This window comes from Eurosta solidaginis, chromosome 5 (assembly GCF_040869045.1).
Source record: "Eurosta solidaginis isolate ZX-2024a chromosome 5, ASM4086904v1, whole genome shotgun sequence".
In the NCBI taxonomy this organism is placed as follows: Eukaryota; Metazoa; Arthropoda; class Insecta; order Diptera; family Tephritidae; genus Eurosta; species Eurosta solidaginis.
Window position 1 is genome coordinate 272508457 of NC_090323.1, and position 14558 is coordinate 272523014.

At 34.3% G+C, this 14558-nt stretch overlaps 1 protein-coding gene and 1 long non-coding RNA gene across 4 annotated transcripts in view; one reads left to right on the plus strand and one right to left on the minus strand.

The window, feature by feature from the left end:
- alpha-Spec (alpha spectrin) overlaps positions 1-14558 on the plus strand; it is a 94335-nt gene that overhangs the window by 1385 nt on the left and 78392 nt on the right. The window lies entirely within an intron of this gene.
- Positions 1897-2518, minus strand: LOC137251873 (uncharacterized). The gene is made up of 2 exons (XR_010953380.1): positions 2246-2518; positions 1897-2174 (listed from the first exon to the last, which is right to left on the minus strand). It is a non-coding gene; the product is annotated as an uncharacterized lncRNA (long non-coding RNA).

Below are 14558 nucleotides of genomic sequence, written 5' to 3' on the forward strand. Positions count from 1 at the left end.
TATCCAGATCGAAGATGAGCTAGAGGGACTCGCGTTGGTGGTGTCCTATCCTTTTGTTTAATTTCTACATATCTAAGCTACCTTCACCACCAGAAGGAGTCACTATCGTTTCATACGCCGATGACTGCACAATAATGACCACAGGCCCAGGCCCACAGATCGATGAGCTATGCAACAGAATAAACGGCTACCTCCCTGATCTCTCCAGTTTTTTCGCCTCGCGAAACCTGGCATCACCGAATAAATCTTCTGCGACCTTGTTTACAACATGGACGTCCCAAATGTCGACCATTTTGAACATCCACGTCGATGGCACTACGCTACCGAATGTCCTACACCCCAAAATGTTGGGCGTGACGTTTGATTAGGATCTACATTTTGGTGAGCATGTAGCCGCATTGTGTCGAAAATCCAGAGCCGTAATAAAATCCTCAAATCCCTTGCTGGCAGGACCTGGGGAAAAGATAAAGAAACGCTCATTACTACATACAAAGCAATTGGCCAGCCGTTTAAGTGCTACCCGTCACCCATATGGTCGCCAAGCCTAAAAATTACCCACTGGAAGAAGCTACAGGCCTGCATGCTCACCAAAATGTAGATCCTGATCAAACGTCACGCCCAAGATTTTGGGTGTAGGACAGTCGGTAGCGTAGTGCCATCGACGTGGATGTTCAAAATGGTCGACATTTGGGACGTCCATGTTGTAAATACAGTCGCGGAGGATTTTGTCGGTGATAATGCCAGGTTTCGCGAGGCGAAAAAACTGGAGAGATTAGGGAGGTAGACGTTTATTCTGTTGCAAAGCTCATTGATCTGTGGGCCTGGGCCTGTGGCCATTATTGTGCAGTCAACGGCGTAGGAAACGATAGTAACTCCTTCTGGTGGCGAAGGTAGCTTAGATATGTAGACATTAAACAAAAGTGGGGTTAGGACACCACCCTGTGGCACCTCTTTTTAAATCCTTCTTGGTTTTGATGTTTCATTTCTAAATTGCACCGATGCCTGCCGACCACCCAGATAATTTGCGGTTGACCTTTTAAGACATGGGGGAAGGGTGGACCCTTCAAGGTCTTGTAGTAACGTGCCATGGTTGACCGTATCAAAAGCTTTTGATAGGTCTAGCGCAACGAGTACTGTTCTATGGTGAGGGTTTTGATTTAAACCGCAATTTATCTGGGTGCTGATGGCATTTAGCGCGCTTCGTAAGTCCATAAAGGGGAGAGATAAGTATACCGAAATTATCAGGATGAAGAGCTGAGTTGATTTAGCCATGTCCGTCTGTCTGTTTGTATGGAAACTAGTCCCTCAATTTTTGAGATATCTCGATAAAAATTGGTAAGCGGGTAATGTAGGTGTCCGATCAGACATTTGTCAGAACCGGCCGGATCAGACAACTATAGCATATATCCCCTATACAAAGGATTTGTCAGAAAAGACGATTTTAGTCATATCTTCCTCAATTTATCAGATTGAAACTTCAAACTTCACCTAATGCTTACGTATAGGGCATTCATTGTTGTCTAAAAAATTTTATAGATCGGTCGTATATACAGTATATATCCCATACAACCGATTGTTCCGACAAGAAACTTTATTGTAATTTCTGCTCCATTTTAACATCTAGAACCTTCAACGTTCACCATATGCTTTCGTATATAGCAAATATTGATGTTTGATCATAGAGATCGGTGGTAGTATATATGTATGTATAGTATATACCCCATATATACTATCCTCTCTGTCCACTTTTTAACGGCTAATGGTTTCAAATCACTTATATTTCATATCTTATGCACCGGATTATTTTGATATATTATGAATGGGATATGATTATTGTTCAGCCCCATTCGTGAAAGGTATGAAGTCCCGTCCTTACTTTTATTTCTATGTACATACTTCATTTTAATTCTTTATTAAGTTTTGGCTGTGTAATTACATATCAATTCTATTATAAACAGTAGCCGACCGTTCTGTTTGTGTCGACTTTAAATTAAATTAAAACAAAAGGAAAATAATCTAAAGTAACTGTCGTGATCTTAACATGTACATATTCTATCCCCTGCTGAAGAAAGCCGACCGTAAGTCAGACAGCCGGCGGATAAGGTATCAAACTAGTTTTGTACACAATGCTTTCTTTCTAATGCCCTTAACAGCTCTGCAGTCGTCTTAAAAACCTAAAATTTGTACAGATTAATAAACAAGCATGAATAAATAAAATCGGATGACAGATAACCACGCTACTCACAATAAAGAAACAGTTTTGGCTGTATTTGCAGGGATAAAAAAAATATTAAACATTTGCCGATACTCTCCTTACATACGCTTAAAATTTAGGGCGACCTTTTGCACTTTCGACTCGGTCTAAGTCTACCTTTAAAATTTCAATGATTACTATAAACTTCGTGTTTTAAATACATAAATATTTTTTATTATTTTCAACTACGTCTACCGCATAGTTCTCAACGAGAAATTTCTTCCTGAGCATTTTTTCGAATGCTTTACTAAATAAAATCCAGGTTTTTTGGACCCCTCTCTCACTTCAATAGTGTACAATTACCCGAAAGCATACGCGTTGTATGTATATGTATTTATTTAAATCTTATTGTGTGCTCTGCATTGCGTCATTTTTATTCAATTTGATTGTTAAACTTGTGAACTGGATCACACTCATGTACATAAATAAGGGTGGGTCAGTATGTGTTTATGGTGATTTCTTCTCAACTACAAAAAAAAAAAATAAAACCGTCATTGCACGGTGTACATTTTTGCACTTTTGCACTCAACCGTGTAAAATGAAGTTTGCCCTGTATGCACCTATTCTATGAAACGAATACAAAACAAGTAAGCTTCCTTTATCTGCTTTAGGAATTGATCGAATAAAAAAAATAATAAAGAATTATTAAGAGAGTTATATAATTATCAATCTATTTTATTGAATGCAAATTTTTAAAAACATGAACTTCAATATTGAAGATTGAAAATTTAACAACAAGAATCCATCACAAAAATTCAAGCAGAAACTATATAAATATAACATGATAACAACAACTAACACGTAACCATGATACAAAAAAATGGAGGTAGTTCCATTTAGTGTGACGTTAGCCACTTGACTTTTTCGGGGACAATGACAATTTCACCAAAAACAGGCTACCAGATTGAAAAATTTTACGAATTTTTTTATTTTTGATGGATTTCATATTAATGGTTACGACTAAATTACTTATTTTAAATAAAAAAGAAAAAAATTTCCCGCACGCGTTGGAAATATTTAAATACGAAATATCAGCCTAGAAAAGAAGGCATTTAATAAGTTTTTCGATGGTGGAAGAAACATGGATCGAAGTACACAAAGCAAGGGAATATAGCCTTCTTAACTGTCCATACGTTTGCTCAGAACATGGTGACAAAACATACACGTTTGTCAATTGATTCTCGAAAGGACCTCCTTATAAACCGACACCGCAATTTCTAAAGAGTTTAGCATACGTATGATGATAAATTCGCTCCAAGTCCACATTACATATTCTGTGGGAGCCAAGCTGCCATAAAGATATGAGTCATTAACCAATGTATGAGTAATTACCCACTATTTTTCAATAAAATTGCATGTTTTACTGTATTATAAATCGATATGTGTGCACATAAATCGTGCTAAAGCGTATTATTATTGTCTCAGATGCCCATTGTGTTTTTATCCTGAAGGAAATTACCATCCCGAAAAACCACAATTTCGCCTTAAACAGTAACGGCATGGCAACGCTTCTAGCAAAACAACAAACTGAAACTTCAAGAATCCCCAAATACGTAAAAAAATTTTGAGTGGAACTACCTTCTTTTTTATACCATGCTCTTAAACATGGTAAATTAAAACAACAACATTTGCAGGGCAATCATCCACCCTGTCAAATCTTAACAGAGCAGACACTGTGCATTTTTTGCATTTTTGAAATGCATACTTTTATGTTTTTATTCCCAGCTGTACTTGTACACAGGGTATTATAACTTTGATTAAATAACGGTTGGTTGTACAGGTATAAAGGAATCTAGATAGATATAGACTTCCATATATCAAAATCATCAGTACCGAAAGAAATTTGATTGAGCCATGTCGGCCCGTCCGCCTGACCGTTAACGCAATAACTTGAGTAAATATTGAGATATCTTCACCAAATTTGGTACACGAGCTTAGACCCAATATAGAATGGTATTGAAAATGAGCGAAATCGGATGATAACTACGCCCACATTTTAATTATAACATTTTGAAAAACACAAAAAACCTGATTATTTAGTCAATAATACACCTAGAATGTTGAAATTTGACGTGTGGATAAAAATTTGAAAAAATTTTTTAAATGGGCGTGGCACCGCCCACTTGTGACAAAATTAATTTTACAAATATTAATAATATATCAAAAATCTTTAAACCTATCGTAAAAAAAATCGGCAGAGGTTGCCCTTACTATAAGGAATGCTTTGAAGAAAAATTAACGAAATCGGTTAAGGGCCACTCCCACTTTTATATAAAAGATTTCTAAAAGGGTTGTGGACGAATAAAATAAGCTATATCTTTGCAAAAAAGAGCTTTATATCAATGGTATTTCATTTCCCAAGTGGATTTATAACAATAAATAGGAAAAACTTAAAATTTTAAAAATGGGCGTGGCACCGCCCCTTTTATGTTTCGGGAGCCATAACTCGAAGAAAAGTTAGCTCAAAATATAATCATATGTATATGTATTATTGCCCAGCGTTGTAACACTATTAACCACACAAAACAAACAACAACAACAGCATTTCAAGTGTACAGCTGGGTATGTAATCTTCGGTTTCACCCGAACTTAGACTTCCTTACTTGTTACGTTTTGCCTTTATGTTGTTGAGTGTTCGAAAGAAAAATGCCGAAGATGTAAGAGCTTCACTCAGACATCGGCATAGTCCAGCGGTTTAAAACTTAACGGCTCGCTTACCGAGTCATGTCAAGACGAAGCTCTTGTTAAGAAGGTATTATTATCGCAACCTTCTTAATAAAGCAGAGGAAGAGGGCGGCCCCAATTCCGTTGGAAGGACCAGGTGAATACGATTTTAATTATATTGGTGCAACCATATCAAAGCACTTACAAGGTATAACCCATGATGAAATGAATATTCAGGTGTTCTCATCCCTTTGGCGTTTTCCCTTATTCTGACAAGTTCGGCATACATATTTTGTAGGGTTGTCTATCATGCATAATTGCTTTTGAATTTTACTACGATCGGAGTAGATTTTACTATACGTTTAGTAGTATAATAACTAGTACCTGGGCGACCGATCTTTGCTAGTCAATCTTCGAGTATGCCGCATAACATACTTTGTTCTATATGTCATCATTAATCAAACTCTACTTTTTTTACATGTACATATTGTAACAAATTTACTGCAAATCCTCTTATTCGCAACCTTCTACTAACGTTCGTATCGCTAAACTGTTGAATAAATAACTCCAATATTTAATAATGCAAAATGGCCTTTATTAAAGTACTTCACAATAACACTGATACTTCACAACCAATAGCTTGCTTAAATGAAACTGATACTCGCGTCTCTACTGTTGGTGCTTTTATACTCTGTGATTTCTTGTTCTCATCTTCTAGGCGCTTCCATTTCCAGAATCGACTAGTTGGCCATCAGCTATAAAAGTACTACGTTTTTAGCTTCTCATATGCGCGTGTATGTGTGAACACAATTATAATTGCATACTTTTCGGAGCATCTCAGATAAGATATCTGCATGTGTTTGTATGTGTGAGCGACACGCAAAATGAACTGGAATGAAAAATTTGGAAATGGGTAATTCCAGCCTATAGTATATGGGATTGTTATGAGAATTAGTGAAATCGAGAACTAAGTTATTTAGGTCGAGTATCTTCATGCTCCGATTTATTGATTTCAAAATTTTTTTTAGTTATACACTTTGAAAGTCTCACAATTTTATTACATTCCAAAAACTTGTAAATTTCACGAGTTTAATTAAATGTCAGTTAGTTTAATTAAATGTCAACTTATTTCCCTAAGCGACAGCTGTTGGTAAGTAGTTAAATGTTTAGATGTTTTCAAATTGAACATATGCCTTTAGTGTTCAACGGTAGCAAATTACTATGGTGAGATATCTTTTTGCTATGGTGAGAAATCTTTCTAATAGTAATCTGTGAGAAATTGCAATTATTCATTTCATATTTGCCAAAAATATGCATTTAAATATATTTTGCTAGAATTTTCCACGGTGCCTTGATATTGCTTTTCAATTTTATTAGCCTGTGTGAAATTAGAAAATTAGTCGAATCATGTGTAAGATTCTTTAACGAAGATTTTTAACTTTAATGTTCTCCTTTAAAGCTTTAATAGAATATGAGTAAGTAGAGTACTATTTCGTCTAACTACCCCAACCCTAAATGACAACCCTACTCAAAAATGGCCCTATTGTAATGCGGAGAGAAATACCTTTCGTTTGATACCCATATCGGTATATCTCATGCAATTTTTTTTTTAATTTCGAATAGGTAGCAACCTTGTGAAACATTCTGAGTGGCAATACCTAGGTAGAAAGTCTTAGAAGGTGATACATTATCTCTGTGCCAAATTTTATTTAAATCGATTGAGCCGTTCCCTAGATCGTTCGGCTATACAAACATACAAATATACAAGAATTGCTCGTTTAATGAAGTTATAAGATATAAGCCGCTACCAGATTTTTTTAGATAAAAGGATTAACGTAAGTTTGTATTGCCCAAAAGAATATAGAAACAATTTTGCAGAAAAAATAATTTTATAAGGAATTTTGTACGAAAAATTAAGCAGTAAAAATTTGATACTTTGGTTATACAAGTAAATACTGGCAAATAGAGCTGCCCAAAAAGGGAGGTTATGTTGTTGACATCATCTTTATTATTGCATTATGGTATAACCGTTCTCTCTTCTGGTCGGCCTTGATTTTTATATATAAAAAGCTGAGCAGAGCTCAAAGAGTATATTAATTTTGTTCGCATAACGGTACCCCCTAACGGCATAAACTAATCGAGACAGATATAGACTTCTGTATATCAAAATGATCTGTGCGAAAAAAGAAATTCATTTAACCATGTCCGTCCGTCTGACCGTTAACACGATAACTTGAGTAAATTTAGAGGTATCTTAATGAAATTTGGTATGTAAGTTCCTGGGCACTCATCTCAGATGGCCATTTAAAATGAACGAAATCGGACTATAACCACGCCCACTATTTCGATATCGAAAATTTCAAAAAACCAAAAAAGTGCGATAATTCATTACCAAAGACGGCTAAAGCGATGCAACTTGGTAGGTGGGTTGATCTTATGACGCAGAATAGAAAATTAGTAAAATCTTGGACAATGGGCGTGGTAATTTAAAAGTTTTGTAAGCTGTTATTTCTGTACATTCCTTTAAGAACCATTCTTGAAACGTTCTTGTGCAATATAAACCAATTATATTAAATTCTCTTAAATTCACCCAAAACATGAGGTACGTTTTTGGAAATACACCAGCAACTTTAAATCGCCGTAAAGTAGCTATGTATCACTTACAGAAAATATTTGTAGTTGCATTGGATAAACGTCTACAAATATCATTCACTATTTTCTGCACCATTACATATTGCGAAAATATACAAACTGTTTGAGGCTTAAAAAATTTGATATAACAAAAAAAAGTGCCTCTAAAAAAGTTTAGTTTGTTTTTCATATAATGGCGCACCTAACGGAATTTTTTTTATTTCATAAAGCGGTTTCTATTTCTGTACTATTTTGAACTACTAGCACGATTTTTTTAATATGTCGATCCTTGCGCCACCTATCGGAGTTTTTTATCTTATTATTGCATTTTCATCGGGTTCTGAACTTTATTTCAAGTTTCAACCTTGTACCTTATCGGGAAGTTACATAAATTTTAATTACAAAATTCGTTCACAACGGCCGGCCTGTCAAGTCAAGCTGAATAAAACCGTTTAAAAAAGAGGTATTTGAATTAATTTTTTAATAACTTCGTTTTACTTGTTCTTATGAGTTAAACAAAAGTATTAAGTATATAATATATATAGTAGATTATCATATGTATGTATTATTAACCAGTACAAACTTTGGGCTAACGTTTAATTGGAAAATAGATTTTTTCAATAATCCTGCCGACAAACTGCATACCATTTCCATCCTGAAATATCGTCCTTTTTTTCTTTCAACATCTTCCATTTCAGGTGAACAATACAAACTCTTAAAACATTTATATTTAAAAGAAGAAAAAAAAGCAGCGTCATGAACAGTGTTTGAAATGTATTTTATAATATAAACATATTAAAGTTTAGAATCAACAAATTAACAATGAGTTCTCCGGAAGATAAGCTAAGGGAAATACTAGAAAAGTCGGAAATACTTGAAAGTTCACATAATGATGTCACCATTCCTATTGACCAATTTCGCAAATGGCTTCTCCGACAATTTGACAATACAAACGGAGATGCATGTTGCAAATTGGACATTTTTGCTATTTATTTCTTCAATACTTTGCGTCAACAAACTGAAAATCATTTGCGGTCCATAGAAAGTGATCAAAACTATCAAACTTCTAAGAAAACAACTGTCAATATCGAAAGTGATGTTTCTATTAACAATATAGGTTGCACTACACCCAACCTTTTTTCACCCTGTACACAGAACTCTGCTCCATCAACGCCAAATTTCGCTTCTACACCGGAACATGTTAGGCAAGCAAAAGGTTGCCCCGAAAGTAGCCAAGGCGAGGACTTACAAACAAATTTCCGTATTACACCAAAAAATATTTCATATGCCAATGCCACGTCTACACCGTCGTTGGATCGTAGCTTAACAAACACTTTTAAAAGCGACACATCCACACCCATTCGCCGTAATCAATATAGCAATCGACGTTCAGGCAGCAATTCGTTGTCGTTAGCAATGACACCCCAAAGTTCTGAAAAGTCTACACGAAATCATAACGTCACCACTAGTTTTTGTTTGGGTGATTTCATGGTGCTTCAACAAAGCAACACTAGAACGAATAGAAAGAAAGTAACAACAAATGCACAACATCAAATGGTCGTTGCATCTTCCAGCGAAACTAATGCGCATACCAAGCCCAAAAAACGAGTAGTACCAACAACCATAAGTCAGCGTTCAATTATAAGCGGTGATGGGGATTTGAAAGCTTTTGGCTGCAACAGCTCATTTAGCAACGAAAATAATATTCTAAAGCTAACAAATGTTGAAATTGAAGATAAAACTAAATGTAGTATTATGGCTGCAAGAAAATCATTGAAGTTAAATGCAAACGAAATCAGTAAAGAATTGGAAACAGTGAATATTGGAGATGATGAAAAAAACTTTCGTGGAATGATTGAACGAAAATTGCGTGATGTTACATCCAATGTTGAAAATAAAACTTCAAAATCTACAGTTAAAAAACCTCTAACACCCATAGAATTGGATAAAATAAAAAATCCTAATATTATACAATGTTTGGCAGATATCTACGTTGTTTTAATTGATTTAAATTTTATTACAAATGTTCTCAACGAAATGGCATTTATTTTGAATATATTTAATGCTGAAGATACCAGCGCCGATTTATCACAAATTGTGCCTGATGAAAAGATGAATAATGTTGATAAAAAGCCAACAATAGGTATAAAATTGTTAAGTAACATTAAAAATTGTATATATTTTGCAGTATGTGTAGTTAGACGTCAGCGTCATATGTTTGCACAACTTGACCACAAAAGTTTGAGTGTTGTACTACATAATGAACGTATTCAATATCTGGATATGGATTTCAAATCATACTTAGAAGCCATATATCAACATAAACAAACATTACTACTCGACAAGTCGCGGACAACTGAAATTTTTGCCACAAATCATCAATCTTTTAAAAGCGTCTACTACCAAGAAGATAAAGATTCAAGGCAACATTTCACTTCCAATAATGATTTCGGTGCTTTTAAGACACAACGTGATTTATTTTATAAGGTGCTTAAACTTTGGGAATCACATCATCTTAATCCAAATTGGAACTTTGCGCAAGAATTGTCAACGAAAATTCGTGAAATTTTTAAACAATCCGAAAATCCAATAAATATGGCACATTTTGCTAAACTTTTCGTTGCACAATTATTAATATGTGCAAGTGACGCCTCATCGCCTGAAGATATTGGTTTAGATGTTGATGCGGAAAAGTTTAGTAAACTTTCACAACGTCTAGTGGCACCAAGTAACTCCAGTGTCGATTATCAGTTTCCACGTAATCAAGCATTTTTTCGTGATTTCATTGTAATAGCAAGATCTATACCATTTATTGAACAATTGAAAATGGCACTATATCATCAACTTATTACATTGAACAATTCAACATTTGAGCAATTAAATTTATTTAATGATCAGCATGATACAGACGATATTGACTCTGAAAATGATAAAAGCAAAATTAGCGAGTACATTGTGCGCACAGAGATTTTGGCATCCATGATTATTTTAGCAAAGTTTTTGGGCTTCGTAACAGCTTACCCGTATAGTCGCAATATGGTATCCGCTCTTACAACTGCCACCATTGAAAAGAAGCAATTGGCTTTACGTAGCTTATTTCAGCCGCACTTTAGTTTGTCACATCATTTGCTAGATGCCATTAAAAACAATAAAATGCTTATAACGTTACCTTGGTTGGTACAATATCTTGCAATGCTAGATAATATAACACTTCAAATGGATGATTTTGAGAGAACCATACAATTATTATTTGCAATATCTACTGAAATAGGCTTGAATTTGTCGCCTAAAACTTTCATTTTTCGTTGTTGTATCGGCTGGTTATTTGACACAAAGCCCCTAATAGCCGAAAAATACTTTAGATACAGAGCGACTTGTACTAGCAGTTTCGAAATTGAATCACAAGAACGCTTTATAACAATATTTCGTTCAACATACTGCCCTAAAGAAAATGATAAAAGAAATGATTTCATAGTGAATGAGGAATTTAATCCAATTCTTGAATGTTTAATTCCCATCGCCTGTCCATTTTTGGCAGAATTTCGTGTAGCTATCATGCCGAGTAAATATGCAACAGCAAAATATGTTTCACGAACCGGACGATATCGACATATAACCACGCGCATTGCTGAAACAGCACCTCTAGCAACTAATTCACCGATACCCTCCGTCCAGAATACAAATTCAAATTCTGTAAAATCCAAACAATCCTTGCAAAATAAACTTACAGATGCATTTTTACATTCACAGAATGCTTCAATGCGCCGCTTAATAGAATTTGTAACTGAAAGAGTTTACAAGTCTGTTGTAAAGGACGGACAACACAAATATATAATGCCTTCAAAGGTTGCTGCAGATAAATTGGTAAACGAAATTAAATCATCCCATTTTGAAGAGGTTTATAAAACTGTTTCGGCTATTTATAAGACTGCACATGAAGATGCACTGCAGCAATGGAATATTAATGTGCCTCAATTATTGAATGGTCGCATTGCAGGGGCACTCGATGCATTATTGCCAACAGAGACTACGGCTGTAATACAACGTATATATTTCCAGTTAATACAACACAATGCCCTTAAACGTATTCAACAATGGTTTGAAGATAATTTAAAGAATAATAATTTCTATTGTGGGGATCTGAGTGAGATTACACAAAAAATTTGCAAAGCAAATGAAAAGGAACCACAAAATGCATCACTTTCGGAATTGAAAATTATCCAGCTACAACCGAGCGTTTCTGATTTACTTGATGAATTCCAATATTGGCTTCATTGTACCTCGATTCGCACAGAACAATTGGAAATTGAGCCGGATTCCATTATAAAGTTCTTTGAACGAATACCCGATACATTTGCAAATACGTTGCCAAGCATTTTTTATCGTCTTATCGGCGCGGGAATTATACAACTAATGCAGCATTTAATAATTCATAAACCAGATTGGCTTACAGCGGAAATGCTTAGCTCTGTATGCACTGTGTGGTTGCATCCTAAATTCGAATCTTTCAGAGACACTGCAAAACAAACCAAATCTAAACAGAAGAAAAATGGCAGCCAAAATGATCAAAATGGTAGCGATACTGATGATGATGACAGCAACAGTTCCAGATTGACGGAAAACCAAAAAACGATGCCTAGTATTTATGATGGGCTTATTACGATAGCATTTATTGAAGCTTTGGGGGAACGTTGTGAACGTTTCGAAAAATTAAAAGACTTGTTAGTTTATTTGATAAAGAAACGAGTAATTACATTGGACAAGGTCAATTTACTGTTTTTGCCAATTTTTAAAGTAGATTGGGACGCAAATATATTGAGTGAAATTTCAAAAACCCTACAAATTATTGGTAATGAGACTGCCGAAGTACGGAAAACGTAAAATGTAGGTGATGCTGACAATGAGGCCACATTTTTTATAGATGTATTGACCGTAGATTCAAGAGATGTTGATAATTTAAGTTTTTATAGTAGAATGATATTCTCTAGTTAAGTTTTAATTCTTTGAAGTGTTTACTTATTTGATTTTAACTGATTACTTAATAAAATAAATCTATTGTGCATATAAGTGAGAAGTGGAGTGAGTTTCTGAAGAAATAGCTTGCAGGGTAATGCTCTTTGATAATTTTAAGATCTTCGATCAATACGAACAAAGCAATTATTTTCTAAACGCCCATTTGGGGTCATCAAGAAAGATATCTGTAGTTTCAGTTATAACCCATTTATACTCTTTTTTTTTAGATATTCGATTTATGCTCGATAATTTGCTTTCTTGTTTGTTTCATTTCATTTCAAATTCGACTTTTAGGCCCGGCCCGGTTTTTCAGTACAAGTTCAACGCAGTTTGTCAGTTAAACTACGCTTAAACTTATCCTGCAGTTTTTAAATCTATTTTATCTGAAGTTTAAGCTGAGCTTAAGCTGTTGCCGTATCTACAAATTATCTAGATACAAAAAAAAAAAACAGTTTTGCCGTACAAAAAGCCTTCCCCCAACTCGGCCTTAAACTGTGACTGAAAAACTGCTCATTAGTTTAACTGGAGTTTAAATTTGACTAGAGTTTAAGCAAACTTAGTTTAACTTAGCTTAACCAACTACCAAAAACCCTTTAAGGCCCGGTTCATAACTTGCCAATGAACTAGATCTAAAAAGTTAGATCATAAATTAGAACCCAATGGCAATGTAATAAACACGACCGGGTGGAATTTAAAATGGTGATCTGTATTAGCCAAATTCCCACCAAGCTCCATTCTATAAATACTTACCTAATTAATCTAGTTCCTAGCTTTAGCGAGAATAAATAAGTAAATATTTTCGACAAAGGTTCCGAATTTCTGAGCTAAAATTATTTTTATTATTATTTATTATTATTATTATTTCATTATTCTCATAAGTATATGTACATATATCGATAGCTTAATTTTACTTGTCTACAATATCATTACTTAGAGAATAGTTAGTGACATCTTTATTTTATATAATAAAAATAGCGTTGTATGTCTCATCATGTTTTAACAAATTCAATTATATAAATAGTAGTAGTGGGGTGAACAAAAAAAAATACAAGATTATATAAAAAAATTTATTTAAAATGAGAATAAAATATTTCAAATATAAATTGACTAAATGAAGTCATGAAACAATTTGAAGAAAGAAGATAAAAGCTAAGTTTACAGAATTCCTCATATGAAAACAGAAAAAAGAAAATTCAAAACTATACAATGCTTATATAAAGGTAAAGACTATATTATACAACGTAGTGCATCAAAATTTCTATCTGGTTGGTATCAAACTCAAGAAGCAGAATGTCCCGTATGTTTTCTGGAAGGGAATTAAAATGTTTGCAGGATAAGACAGTGTAGGAATTTCTAAACAATGTTGTTCGAAAAACTGACTATGGTTACTACGCAGGCTGTACACGAGGTATGTTGTATTGGATTTTGGAAATAGCCACCTCTCATGTACAATTTTTTTAAAACTTTGTAATAGATCAAATGCCGAACTGGGAATATATTTGATCTTCTAAATAAGTCAAAGGAGTGAGTCCGGCGTGGACAATTAAAAATTTTTCTTACCACACATTTTTGCAGTACAGTTAATTGCTTAATTTTATTGGAGTGAGCACCACCCCAGCAACTTATTCCATATTCTAATTTTGAATGAAATATACCATAACCTAATTTTGAATGAAATATACCATAATAAACTGTTTTCAGTGTATGGTTTGAAACGTATTTTCTGAGACGATAAAGTATACGATTGGATTAAGGTAAGTATTTTCTTAGAGTTGCGATTTGCTCATTCCAGTTTAGATTACAGTCAATTGTAACTCCTAAGTATTTGAAACTATTCACTTTTTCAATTTCAAAGCAGTTAGAGTCACATGCTGTATTATTATGAAAAGAGCACTCATAACGATGGTTGGAGCACTTATTACTATATAGGATATTACGTTTGCATATTGCACTGTGAAAAGTTATATTAAGATCTTGTGCTTCTTGAAGTTTTGGA